General features: G+C 42.7%; 1 protein-coding gene across 2 annotated transcripts in view; it reads left to right on the top strand.

The window, feature by feature from the left end:
• Window positions 1-12,671, top strand: part of khdrbs2 (KH domain containing, RNA binding, signal transduction associated 2) — a 565,375-nt gene that overhangs the window by 538,915 nt on the left and 13,789 nt on the right. Inside the window, exons 15-16 of one of the 2 annotated variants that reach the window (XR_009514410.1) lie at window positions 3,804-3,968; window positions 6,418-6,454. The gene's annotated coding sequence lies outside the window, so the exon portion shown is untranslated. Of the gene's footprint in view, window positions 1-3,803; window positions 6,455-12,671 lie in introns of both variants that reach the window. The other variant, XR_009514409.1, reaches the window with a different exon arrangement.

Genomic DNA, 12,671 nt, shown 5'->3' with positions numbered 1-12,671 from the left:
AGATGCAATATGTTCCCCTACACCTGCCACATCTGTCACCTGCCCTTTCTCATTCCCTAAGAAAAGATCTAGCATCACACTTTCTCTACTTGTGACTTCTGTGTACTAATTAAGGAAACTTTCCTGAACACATTTGACAAACTCTTTCCCTTCCAGCCCTTTTACAATATGGGAACCCCAGTCAATATATGGAAAGTTAAAATCACTAGCTATGTTTCTTGCAACAGCCTGCGATATCTCTACCAATTTGTTCCTCTAAATCCCCCAGACAGGTGGGTGGTCCTATTAACGTGGTCATACCTTTCATATTCCTCAGTTCTATCCATAAAGCCTCACTAGACGAGCACTTCAGTCTGTCCTGACTGAAAACTGCCATGATATTTTTCCTGATGTGTAACGACATCCCCCCCTTAATCCCTCCTGCTCTATCACATCTAAAACAACGGAACCCTGGACCACTAAGCTGACAGTCCTGCTCCTCCTGTGAACCAAGTCTCACTAACAGCTACAATGTCATATTCCACGTGCTGATCCATGCTCATCTTGTTTTTCCTACAATATACATCTTGCAGCTCAGAAGATTACTCCCACTCAGCATTTCAATTCCTAACCTTCATGCATCTTTCTCCACTATCTGTTCTGGCACTCCAGTTTCCACCTCCTGCCACTCTAGTTTAAACCACCCCCACTGCAGCACCAGCAAACCTTCCCTCTAGAATATTAATCCTCCTCCAGTTCAGGTGCAAACTATCCCTTCTGTATAGGTTCTACCTTCCCTGGATGAGAACCCAATGATCCAAAAATCTGAAGCCCTCCATACTGTACTAATCCCTTCACCACATGTTAAACTGTTTGGTCTTCATATTTCGGGCCTCACTGGCACATGGTGTGGGGAGCAATTCTGAGATCACTACTCCGGAGGCCCTGTCCCTTAGCACCTAACTCCCTGAACTGACTTTGGTACTCATGCTACCCACGTCATTGGTACCAACGTACACTACAACCTCTGGCTGCTCACCCTCCCACTTAGGAATGCTGTGAACTCAAGCTGAGATGTCTCTGACCTTGGCACCCAGGAAGCAACAAACCATCATCCACAGAAACCACTTTCTGCCCCCCTAACTGACAAATCACTACAGTTTGCCTCTTCTCCCCTTCTGAGTCACAGAGCCAGACACCTGGTAGATCAAACCCCTCCCCCTCCCCCAACCCCCAGCAGCATCCAAAGCAGTGTACTTATTACTGAGAGGATCAGCCACAGGGGTACTCTGCACTGGCTGCCTATTCCCTTCCCTTCTCCCGATAGTCACTCAGTTAACTGCCTCCTGCAACTCAGGGGTGACTACCTCCCTGCAGCTCCTGCCTACCTCCTCCTCATTCTCCCCTGCCCATTAAGCTGTAGTTCAAGTTCCTTAATGTAGTCTCTAAGGAGATGAACATTTCATGCAAGGGTAGTTATCAGGGAAAATAGAGGTTTCCCAAAGTTCCCATTTCTTACACCAGGAACATGCCACTAACTCGGATCCCTTTCTCAGCGCATTAGCTATGTACCAACAGAGAAAAATATTACTGGTATCTTTGTTAGAGCCTGCATCTGCTGTTGCCCAAGCCTACTGAGGCAAAGCCAGACCATTCTAACCCTGTCCACTTACACTTCCTTTCTTTTTATTGGTTCAAACAATGACTCACTCCCGACCAGACTCACGGTTTTCAAACGGCTCCCACCCTTCCAGATGTCACTCCCTCACTCGCAACTTCAAACAGTATTCCCCCCCCCCCCCCGTAGATAACACTGACCTAGAGACCCTCCAGCATTTTATGTGTGTTGCCTTAAACTTCCAGCATCTGGCACCGATCTGCTACCCACACCACTCGCCTCAGCCTAACTGCAGTCAGTGCTGAGCAGGCTGTTGTCTGGAATCAATATTTCACAAATATTACAAGGTCTAGATAGAATCAACGTGGAGTGGGGAGTCAGGGACCAGAGGGCACAGCCTCAGAATAGAGATGGTGGTCTTAAAACAGAGATGAGGAGGAATTTCTTTAGACAGGGAGATGTCCTTGTCTGCTGAAGCTGTGAACTTTAATACTAGACTCCGCCACTTCCCACTATTGGAAACATCCTCTCCACTGCCACTCTCTCTAGGTCTTTCAATATTTGATAGGTTTCAATGAGAACCCCCCCCCCCCCCATTCTTCTAATACTGAGAACATGAGCTGTAAATAGTCATTGAAAGTGAGTGTGCAGGTCACAGATTCAGTTCAGAGTAGTGGCGATTTGAACCTATCGACACTGGTTCAGGAGCCTGACGGTTGTCGGGTAATAACTGTTGCTGACCCTGGGTTGTGGTAAATGTCCACTTTGACCACTTATGTTCTTCTCTGCCAGGCTCATTAACATCCAAGCCTACACCAGCAGTGAGAGGATCCTGAGGTTCCAGTCACAGTCAGGAATACACAGAGGAATTTTAAATGGATGGGATTTTGGAGGATGTTTGAATGAGATGGGCGTATATGCAGCTTTTTGATGTATAATGGTTATTGGGGGGGGGGGGGATGGCGGGAAGTCCTGTGCTCCTGGGACAAAACCCGCTCCGTCCATTAACTTCAGCAGCAGGTTTTCAGTCCGACTCACTGGCCAACGTCGGTCAGTGCAAAGAGGACAAAGCAAGGCAGAAGCTGATACGCTGAGCCTTAGCAGAGTCTACCAGGAACAATAACTTACAGCATTTGCTCCACCATTAAATTATTGGCTGCACTGTTCCGCCCTTAGCAGAAAATCGCTCATTGTTTCTCCAAATTTCTTTGGAAAGAAAGATTAAAATTCCAAAAATAATAAATAGTAAAGCAAAACAGAGTTCTGGGAAAAGCATGATCAGCCACTTGAAACCAACATAAGCAGACTTTGCAACTTGTAAGTGCATAGTCAGCATCACCTCAAAAATACCAAATCTTATTATGCATGAGTGCATGAAGTGGTATTTAATCTATCCTTCGGGGAAGAAGAGATGCTGGAGGTCAGAAATTATCTGCATTCACATTTGTCCTCGATTCAAATAATTTTGACTACTCCCTGTCCTGCAGACATCCCAGTCTGATGGTGGTCTTAATAACATTCATATGAATCTCTGGAGTCCCAGTTAGCATTTACTAATTACTTTTATATATGTAGTGGCCACTGTATTAGGTACCTGCTGTATCTAATAAAGTGGTCACTGAGTGTATGTTTGCTATTTTCTACTGCTATAGCCCATCCACTTCAAAATTTGACGTGCTTTACATTCAAAGATGATGTTCTGCGCACTTTTGTTGTCATGCGTGCTTAATCGAGTTACTGTCGCCTTCCTCTCAGCTTGAACCAGTCTGGCTGTTCTCCTCTGACCTCTCTCAGTAACAAAGTATTTTCATCCACAGAACTGCTGCTCACTGGATGGTTTTCTCACACCGCTCCCTGTAAACATGAAAATCCATAAACATGGAGATCAGCAGTTTCTAAGATACTTAATCCATCCCATCTGGTATAAAAATAATCATTCCACTTAAAAGTTACTTACATCGCATTTCTTCCCCATTCTGAAGTTTGGTCTGAATAACAACTGAACCTCTTGACCATGTCTGCATGCTTTTATGCATTGAGTGGCAGTTGCGTGATTGACTGTTTAGATAGTTGCGTTAATAAGCAGATGTGTGGCTGTACCTAATAAAGTACTGACTGAGGGTATATCACTGGGGATTGGGTGAGGGGGAAACGTACAGGTACATTCTGTTTTTATCAGTAATATGTGCACTTGTCTCCATCTCAGTTGTTGGCCAAACGAGTCAAGCCCTCCAGATATGAGACTGACAACACACACGATATGCTGGAGGAACTCAGCAGGTCAGACATCTTCTGCGGAAACAGTCAATGTTTTGGGCCCAGACCCTTCATCAGAACTGGAAAGGAAGGGGGACGACTCAAGAATAAGAAGGTGAGGGAAGGGAAAGGGATACAAACTGGTAGATAATAGGTGAGAGCAAGCAAGGGGAAGGTATGAGATAGAGTTGTTCTTTAGTGGTGAGTAGATACTGTGATGCATAAACAGAAAGAGAGGTGGCATTCACATGTACTGTATTGCTTAATAAAACTGACAGAGTCATAGAGCACCTCAGAACAGAAACAGGCCCTTTGGCCCACTTAGTCCGTGCCAAAATATTATTCAGCCTATCCCCATTGACCCGCACATGGACCTTAGCCATCCATAACCCTCTAATCCACATACCTATCCAAATTTATCTTAAATATTGAAATCAAACTTGCATTCACCACTTCCGCATAAGTTTCCCTGGCAGGTTGCTCTTAAATATTTCACCTTTTACCCTAAACTTAGACCTCTACTAGCCTCCTTCAACCTCAGTGGAAAAAACTTGCTGTCTGTACACCTCATAATTTTCTATACAGTGCTTCTATCAAATCTCTAATTCTCCTACGCTCCATGGAATAAAATATTGTTCTCTGTTTAAGATTGGTTACCAAGTGCACAGCCAGGCAGTGGGTAATGGACAATTTAAGGAAATAATAGATAAAAAGCATGAGGGATAAAGGAATAATTTGTTAGAAAAAAATAGAAAGTTCTACGAAAAAAATAAAGAAAAATCAAAGAATGAGAAATCAAAGCTGATGGGGTTTAGAGGGAACCAGTTGTCCTTTTAATATGAATCACCAAAAGTTTACAGGTACAGTAGCTAATTAAAAAGACGGAGTATAGGAAAAGTTTTTGAGTACAGGAGTAGGGGTGATTTGCTCCAATTATATATGCGACGGATGAGACCATATCTACCTACCTGGTCACCAACCTATAGGAAAAATATCAATAAGATTAAAAGGCTATAGAGAAACTTTATAAGGAACCTGAGTTATAGGGAAAGGTTGAGTAGGCCAGGACTTTATTCCCTGGAGAGTGGGAGAATGAGGGATATTTGATAGGGGTATATAAAATTATGAGGGGAATAGATAGGATAAAGCAAGCAGGCTTTTTCCACTGGGATTAGATGAGACTAGAACTAGAGGTCATGGGTTAAGGGTGAAAAGTGAAATATTTAAGAGAACCTGAGGATGATCTTTTTTATTCAGACGGTACTGAGAGTGTGGAACAAACTGCCAATGCAGATCAATTTTTCACAAGTTAGGGTGTCTAGAACCAGTGGTCACAATCTTAAAATAAGGATCATAGGGTTTTTCATCCCCCACGCAGTGGCCTTTGAAATGCTCCACACAGGAATGCTGTAGGGGCTCAGTCAGTGAGTATGTTCAAGACAGAGAGTTTTAAAGTTATTAAACATTAAGGAAATGAAGGGATGTGTAGGAAGGCAATGCAAATGTCAAGGATTAGACATGATCTTACAGAGGAGTAGGGCAAACCCAAGGGGCTGGTTAACCTTCTCCTTGTATTTCATATGTACTTTTGTACACAGAGCTGACATAATATGTAAACCTAGGTACAATAGATACATAGATAGGAATACAACAGATATAAATTATATATGATGCATTCCTAGATAAATATTTAGAAAAATAGATGGATTAAAAAGTATAAAAAAAATAGAAAGATAGATGGGTGGAAAGATATAGTCTGACATGCAGTTGTCAATCACATTGCAGCTTTTTGTGTTGTTACGACTGTGCCCCAACTCTGAGGGACTGAAGGGTACAAAGTAGCCCCCTCCTTTTTGAGAATCACAAGATCGCTATTAATTCGGGTCTGGGACCCAGGAAATGAAAGAGAGACACGCAGAATCCTCAGGGTTTGGAATGTGTCCTGGGCCTCCGAAAGACAAAGCCACAGATAACGGCCATTGTCTCTTGGAGACGGAATTGTGTATTGAGTACTGTACTATTCATCGAAGCCCTTGGGACAACCAGAGTGGGCTGGTTGAGGGATTGCATCATCCCAACCTGATTGACATCTGACACCCCGTGAGTGAGGATAAAAGAGGGTCTGGGAACAACCCCTTTAGACGAACCAGGCGAAATGCTAGAAATCCCGTGACAGCGTATAATAGCGACAGCCGGTGGGGCCCGCGTGCGTCCTTTCCCGTTGCCTGGGATTGGCGGGACTGACCACAGAAGAACGGCTTAGCTAAAAGGAAAAGGACACCGATGACATTTCGAAGGATCGACATCATAAAAAAGAAAACTCTGGCAAGTTGCAAAATCTCTCTCTCTTGACTCCAACCAAAGGCTGCAGCCTGAATGAACTTGAGTGACGTTTATATTTCCATCGGACAATACATTATCCCCTAGACAACGATAGAGCTTATTTCTTATTGATTATTATTACGCCCGCACTTTTAGATTTAGTATTGACGATGTATATTATCTGTATGTTTACATTAATATTATTTTTGTGTATTTTTATCAATAAATACTGTTAAAAATAGGACCATCAGACTTCAACGGACCTCTCCATCTTTGCTGGTAAGTTACCCAGTTACAGGGTACGTAACAGTATCAAAGTGAACTTTTTGTTGTATCATCAGATTCGTGAAGCATCATCAGCTGTCATAACAGAATGTAATCGATTATTCTTGTTCCCTTACAATACAAAGAATCTTTGACACATTTAAGAGTGGATATAGAGTGCAGAGATAAGCTATGGTTGCAGAAGTGCTTAAGGAAAGACCAGGTAATGATATGGGGAAATAAAGAATATATTTATGACAACAGAGTGTGATGACGAAAGGTGGAAGGAGGTTCACAGGGAGGATGGTCACCCATTGTAAACACAGAAGATTCTGCAGATGTGGAAATCTTAAGCAACGCACACAAAATGTTGGAGGAACTGAGCATCTATGGAGAAGAGTAAACAGCCGACATTTTAGGCCTAGACCCTTCGTCGGTACTAAGAGGAAGGAGGAAGAAGCCAGAATAAGACAGAATAAGAAGGTGGAGGTAGGGGAAGGAGTAAAGCTGGTGAGTGAGACCAAGTGAAGGGGAAGGTGGGTGTTTGGGAGAGTGGGGTGAGGTAAGAAGCTCAGAATCAGAATTAGAATCAGGTTTAATATTACTGGCATATGTCATGAAATGTATTGCTTTGCAGCAGCGATCCATTGCAATACGTACATAACAACCAAATCTATAAATTACAATAAGTAGTATGTTCATATATTGAGATACAGCATTGAGTAGGCCCTTCCAGCCACACCACATCAGCAACCCACCAATTTAACCCTAGCCTAATCAATTTACAGTGACCAACTAACCTATTAACCGGTCTGTCTGTGGAAAGAAACCAGAGTATCTGGAGGAAATCCATGTGGTCACAGGGAGAATATATAAACTCTTTACAGTCAGTGGAGGGAATTGAACCCAGGTCACCTGTACTGTAAAACATTGTGCTAACCACTACGCTACCATGCCATCCCAAATATATATTTAAAAAATGAAAATTAAATAAGTAGTGCAAAAAAAAAGGGAAAAATACTGAAGTAGTATTCATGGGTTCATTGTCCATTCTGAAGTCTGATTGCAGAGGAGAAGATGTTCCTGAAGCACTGTGTGTGTCTTCAGGCTCCTTTACCCCATCCTTGATAACAATGAGAAGAGACATGCCCTGGGTGATGGCTTTCCTTAATTGTTGTGTATTTAATATTTGAGTAACCTTGTTAACATGTTGTGGATTAAGCATTCTTGTTTGTTTAAATAATTAATTACAGGTTAACTCATTCTGATCCTGTGTATTCACCCCTTCATACCAGACAGTGATGCAACTAGCTAGAATGATCTCCATGGTACATCTGTAGAAATTTGCAAGTGTCTTTGGTGACAGACAGGAACTTGAAGCTGCTCACCCTTTCCACTGATGATTCTTCAACGAGGACCGGTGTGCATTCCCTCGACTTTCCTTCCTGAAGTGACCACTGGATGCCATCTGGGGCAAATGCAGTAGAGTCAGTGTAGCTTTAGCGCAGAGAAACAGGTGGTGATGTACTGGCAACTCACTCCTGGACTCTTACTGAAATGGCTTCCAAAAAGAGAAGCAGCTAAAAATGGTCATTCCACTGTTATACTGCCCATTAAACACACGACAGTGACCATGACCCACAAGGGGGTGGCACAGAGACAGTTAGTAGAGCTGCGACATCACAGTGAGACTGACCTGGGTTCAGTCCTTACCCACAGTCTGTGTGGAGTCTTCACATTCCCCCTATCACTGTGAGGGTTTGAACACATCCTCCGGAACCATAGACAGGTGAAATTGGCCGGTTAGTTGACCACTGTCAATTGCCTCTAGTGTGTAGAGCAGTGGTCGAATCCAGGAGGAGTTGATGAGAATATGGGGAGAATTTAAAAATGGGATTGATGTATTAGTGCAAATGGGTGGTCAGTGGTTAGCATGAACTCGATGGGCCAAAGGATCTGTTTTCCTTGATGGTCTTGATAAGCAGCCGCCATAATCAAAGACCCCACCCATCCCAGATATCCTGTCTTCTCCTCCCTCCCATCAGGTAAAGATACAAAAGCCTGAAAGCATGTACCACCCTGCTCAAGGACAACTTCTGCAGATATGACCTTGTACCTCATATCTACCTACACTGCACCTTCTCTACAATTGTAAGTTTTTACCTTGTACCACCTCAAAGCATTGATGTAATGAATTGATCTGTACAAGCAGCATGCAAAATATTGCACAAGCAGAAGTTTTGAAGACCTTATTTGAACTTCTTAAGTAAAAGACAGGTGGAAGGCCACAATCACCCACATCGTACAGCACAGCACATAATGACAATGATGATGAATAATAACCAAATAAATGTCCTTATTCCATAGGGGGAAGAATTTGTAGCATTAAGGATCTAGTTGGAGACACAAGAGACCGCAAATGCTGGAATCTGGAGCAAGACACAAGATGCTGGTGGAACGCACTGCCAGAGGGAATAGTTAAGACAGATAAATAAGGGGTATTTAAGAAAGTCTTAGATAGGCACATGGATGATTGAAAAATTGAGGACTATATAAGAGGGAAGGGTTATATTAATCTTAGAGTAGGTTAAAAGGTCAGCACAACATCATGGGCTGAAGGGCCTGTCTGTGCTGTACTGTTTTCTGTTAACTCTGCATCTTTGGGAGGAAATGGACAGTGGATGTTACAGACCTTTCTGTTGTTCAGATCTATTTTGATAGCTGTTTCACAGACATGATGGGCCAAATGGCTTCTTTGGGCTTTATTCTTCTAATCAAGCACAAGGCTACATTCCAAGACCTTTGAGTTTAAATGAAGACTGGGAGATGATGAACCTTGTCTATTTCTTCACCTGACCCTTTGGCTAGATTACAGGTTAGTAATTCATTGTCAAGGTAGGATTTTGTAATATATCATCAGCTTGAAAGAGATTATAAACTGTCCTAACTGAGAGAGATTTTGATTAAAATTGCTTTAAGATACTTCCGCTCTATTGTCTTACAGCATTAATGTTCTGCTCATCATTCTGTTCATCACTTTGAGATCCATAATATGCGCAAAGATATTTCAGATCTTTGTAGCCTTGATTAACAATATCAAATGCTGCCCAGGGAACTCTGATAAGATGGAGTTTTCACTTCCCTTGGCACGTCCTGCACAGCAGGGCAATGTTGCCGAGCAGCAGATGTTGGTGAGATCTCGGGGTCAGGTTTAAAATACAGAGAAGTGGGGCCCTGGTGCACTGAGTGCACACATCAAGACAGGCACAATCCATCAAACGGTGCTGGGTAAGGTAACATAAGCAGCATTACGGGAATATCTGTGCAGCACAGGCACTCTGTTCTTCCCTTCTGAGTAGTTATGCAGCCCACTGCACTGGTGGGATAACAATTAAATTCCATGATGCTGAGGCCTTTGAGCATGCCATTAATTATTGATTGACAGGAAAGTAACTGAGCCATACTAAAAACAATATTGCAAAGCCTATAAAGCAGTATACTCCCTCCACGGCTGTGCATTATAAATATCAGCAGTGCTTCCAACGCTAAGGATTAATAGCTGATACTGCAGTTTTGCTCTCTGAACTTTGAAGGTGCTTGGGGTCTCATATTACTCCCTGTGTAGACAGAGTTCACCTTTCTGTTGGGAGTGAAATCGAAAAGAATTGCCCATTAAGGCATCCAGGCACTTGTTTTGTTTTATTCAGCCAGCGCTGAGCTTTCTTGTTTCCTTGTTAGGAGGGTGACGAAACGAGATAAAAGGACATTAAGCCACTACAATAAATCAGATTTTAGAGACCTAGAAAGAAAGGGGTTTTTTTGTTCATTGGTGGGATGAAAGAGTAATTGACGTGATCACTGGTGGCACAGTAACGTGACAGTTAGCACGTCACTTTGCAGTGCCGGTAACCACTGATTGGGGTTCATTCCACCACTGTTTGTAGTGAATCTGTACGTCCTTCCTGTGACTGCATCTCTTTCTTTCCACCTTCCAAAGGCGTACGGGTTAGAGTTAGTGAGTTGTGTGCATCCTATTTGGGAGCCCGAAGCATGGTGACACTTGTGGGCTGCCCTCAGCTCAGTCCTCACTAATTAGATGTAAACAATGCATTTCACTCTATGTTTTGATATACATGAGAGAAATAAACATGGTCTTTATCTCCCCCTAATCTCAGTGTTAAATTCTCATTCCTAGTTGAGAAGGTGGTGGTGAGCTGCCAACATGAACCTATACAGTCCTGGTGAAGGTCTGCCCACAGAGCTCCTGGAAAGGAGGTTCCAGGACTTAGATCCCATGGCAATAGAGGACCAACAACGTGTGTTCAGGTGGGGATGGTGTGAGTCCTGGAGGGAAGCCTACAGAATGAGGCACTTCCTGTTTTCCCCCTTCAAAGGACTTATGCTTGGGAGGTGCTATTAGAGTAAATTGCTGCACGTTACATATTGTAGCTGCTTTACAGGTTTTAGGATGGTACTTAAACACCTTTGTTCCTTCGCAACAGTTAGGATTTCCGGGTATTTTAATTCTGCCATCCATTTTAATTCCCTTCCCATCCCTATTGTGACATCTAGGTTCATGGCTTCTTCTGTTGCCAGAATGAAGCCACACTCAGATTGAAGAAGCAGCACTTCATATTCTGTCTGGGTAGCCTCCAACTTGACAGTATGAACATTAGTTTCTCTAACCTTTGGTAAATTCAGCCCCCTAGCTCTTCTCTCTTTTCCATTCCCAATTCTGGGTCTCATCCTACCACTTCTCATCTCCTCACCTGCCCGTCACTTTCCTCTCCTATCAGGTTCCTCCTTCTTCAGCCCTTTACCTTTTCCAGCTATCCCATTCCACTTATCATTTCCTTCCCTCTCACCTGATCTCACCTATCAACTACAATCTCATACTTTTTCTACCACCCCACCTTCTTATACTTCTTCCCTTTCCAGTCCAGATGGCCCAAAGTGTCAACTGTTTGTTCTCCTCATAACAGCTGCCTGACCTGCTGAGTTCCTCCAGTATTTTGTGTATGTTACTCTGGGTTTCAAGCATCTGCAGTATCTCTAGTGTTTAGGATAGTGCTTGGGGCATCAGTCAAGTCAGCTGTTTAAGCTGATGTGGAGGTTATTGAGTAATGTTGCAATTGCACTCATCCAGGAAAGGGATAAGTAAATCTTATCACGGGTGAAAATTCTTTGATCTGCTCCAGAGTGATAATGGTAACTCTCCCAGTTAAATGATCCAAATGCTGTTGATAATAATGGACTTGGAAAATGACAGTAACATTAATTCTCAAAGGAGAACTAATTAGACTCTTAAATAAAAACAGAAAATGCCAGAAAGACTTGGCAGGACAGGCAACATCTTTGAAGGTTCTGACAAAGAGTCTTTGATCTGAAATTTTAATGCTGGTTTCTAGAATTTATATTATCTTTTCATATTTACAAACTTTGTATTTTTTGATGTTTGATTGTGGTTGGAGTCTTAGTGGATATTGGAGATCGTCAATATCTGACATTGAGCATCTTTCTACAGAAAGATGATGATAACTAGGCAACTACACTCAGTGGCTATTTTATTAGGCACACCTTTACACTTGTTCATTAATGCAAATGTCAATCAGCCAATCATGTGGCAGCAACTCAATGCATGAAAGCATGCAGACGTGGTCAAGAGGTTCATAGGAGCAGAATCAAGTCTGCTGCATCATTCAATCACGGCTGATTTAATATTGCTCTCAATCCCATTCTGCTGTGTTATCCATTAACCTTTGATACTCTTACTAATCAAGAACCTCCGCTTTAAATATACCCAATGGCTTGGTCTGCACAGCCATTTTTGGCAATGAATTCCACAGATTGACCACCTGCTGGCAAAATAAATATTTCCTCATCTCTATTCTAAATGGATGTCCCTCTATTCTGAAGCTGTACCCTCTAATCCTAGACTTCCCCTACTGTTGGAAACATCTTCTCCACATCCACTCTAAGCCGTTCAATATTCAATAGGTTTCAGTGGTATTTTTCAGCCCCATTTTTCTAAACTCCTGCAAGCACAGGCTTAGAGCCATCGAATACTCCTCATACATGAATCCTTTCTTCTCTGGGATCATTCTTCTGAACTTCCTCTGGACCCTCTCCAAGACCAGCACGTATTTTCTTAGATAAATGGCCCAAAACTGTTCACAATACTCCCAGTGCAGACTGGCCAGTACCTTACAAAGCTCGGCATTGCATCTTTGCT

The sequence above is a fragment of the Hypanus sabinus genome, chromosome 10 (assembly GCF_030144855.1).
Source record: "Hypanus sabinus isolate sHypSab1 chromosome 10, sHypSab1.hap1, whole genome shotgun sequence".
NCBI classification, from domain to species: Eukaryota; Metazoa; Chordata; class Chondrichthyes; order Myliobatiformes; family Dasyatidae; genus Hypanus; species Hypanus sabinus.
This window is presented reverse-complemented; position numbering and strand designations above follow the sequence as displayed.